Below are 2,216 nucleotides of genomic sequence, written 5' to 3' on the forward strand. Positions count from 1 at the left end.
CCTCTTGGCTAGAACCTCCCTCTTCTTTGCTAAAGAACACACAAAGGTCAAGAAATGCTTCCTTTCTCTCTCAAAACGTTCAAGCACTCTAGGGTTTCTCTCTATGGACTGCTAAGTACAAATGACGGCCATAAGGCCCTTTAAATAGGTCCCTAACCCAAGAAATTAGGGTTTCATTAAACAGCACGGACTCGCCGAGTCCATATCCTGGACTCGCCGAGTCCAAGCGAATCCCGCGCCCAGAATTGCGACCCTACTCGGCGAGTCTGGGCTCCAACTCGCCGAGTCCCCTCTCAGAGCACCAAAATCATAAACAATAAAGATACCTGGAAATCCGGGCTGTTACAGTTGCTCTCACCATATGAGGTATCAAAGGAGTTTCGTGAAGGAGTTATTAGATGTTTGAATTCAATGATTATTGGTTCATGTTTGTGCTCCAACAAGTCTTGCAATTGCAAACAAAGAAACCCCGAGGAATGTTTACTTGCATTCCTTCATTCTCAGTTTGCAATCGTTACTGTTGGTCACTGGCTGTCACTTTTATTGAAAGTAGGTACTTATATTTATTTTGTTACCAATTTATAGATTTGAAATGACATTGATGAGGATGGAAGTGCTTCTTCAGTTTTAGGTCTTTAAGTTGAATTAACACTTTCTTTGTGCTTCCATGCAGTTAGGACCCTTTTTCACCTACTGAAATCAACAGGAACTTGTCTTCCTCATCTTCTAATAAACCTGTTCCTTGATCTTTGTCCACTGTTTCATCTACAATGCTATGTACCTTGAACACAGAGCAAAGTGATCACATAGCCGATCCACCAACATGCTCTCCAAGCAATTTTGAAGCACACCAGTTATCAATACCCCAAGAATAACTGAGTGTACATTTGCGCATCATTACATTATTTAGCTAGAAATATTTTCAAGGAAGATGATAATTTCAAATCATAATTAGGTTTTAAATACTAGATGCGAGAGCTAACACATGGGTTCAGTGCCAGAATATAATGAATTAAGTGTTTTAGTGGAACTAATTGTCCTTTGTCAACCTCACAGTTCCATCTTCACAACCTGTTGCTATGAAAGCTGATTGAAAAAGGTGAGCCTGCTTTTCATCTGAACTCAACTGTGTATGATCATCGACAATGAAACATAACGAGTGCTTCTCTCTGCTATGGGATTGTAGATGGAGATTCTGGGTGTATGAGAGAATAGGTAGTTAGACAACATCTCGCATGAGAAAATCAATCCAATGATAAGACAATAATACTAAAAGAATGAAAGAGGGACAATGTTTAGGTATACTCACTAATCACTAGCCACTAACCAGAACTCCTTGATAATCTAACATTCATATAAACACATTGGAAATGGAGGTCGTTCTTTCTAACAGATGGTTAGTGTTTATGATACTATATTTGATGACGTATACTCCTCTTTAATTGGGAAAAAAGAGACGTGATATTAAAAAGTGTATAAAGCAAGATCAAGATAGGCAACAGGTAGAGGGAGATGAAAATGAGAGAACCTTTGTCTCAGTTGACAAATTCCATATTAAATATTCAGCTAATGTGAAGCCTATTGCATAGTTCTTGGATTTTGTCTTATTTGACTCACCAGTAAATAAAATATAAAGCTAAATGCAAGACACAGCAAGATTCAGAACTTGAGTTCTATGGTTATAAGTTAAAGTAGAGATGAAGTTCCTAATTATCACAAGAAGGTTTGATTTCAAAAGTTACATTTCTGTCTGTTTTGTTTTCACCTTTATGATTCTATTAAGTAATAACACATTTGTTCCTAACTTTTCCCAAAAAGGAAAAGAGGTGTGATACTTGGTGTCCAGGGAAACTTCCAAAAAAGATGCAGGATTTCTTGTAAGAGACACAATTGTTTTTGTTTGTGAAATCTTGGATTGTTGCCCATGATTCGAGTTTGCTGATCTTAAGGTCAGTAGTCTCTTAATTCCTTATCTTTTTTCATTCTCCTTTTCTTTTATAGTAAAAAGTTTATCTTTTTTTAGGTCATCTGCCTTTGACTTTTAGAACTCCACCTGTTAGTCCACCTAGACCAAGTTACTTAATAGGAATTGGAATGAGAAGAGTCTGTTCACTGGAGTTCAGACCACACTTAATGGATTCAGGGCTTGCAGATCCTCTTTTAGGCTCACCAGGAGTTCTAGGAGCTTTAGAGAGATGCTTTTTACATCAATCAAC

The sequence above is a fragment of the Lactuca serriola genome, chromosome 4, assembly GCF_051521515.1.
Source record: "Lactuca serriola cultivar US96UC23 chromosome 4, Lser_US96UC23_V15, whole genome shotgun sequence".
In the NCBI taxonomy this organism is placed as follows: Eukaryota; Viridiplantae; Streptophyta; class Magnoliopsida; order Asterales; family Asteraceae; genus Lactuca; species Lactuca serriola.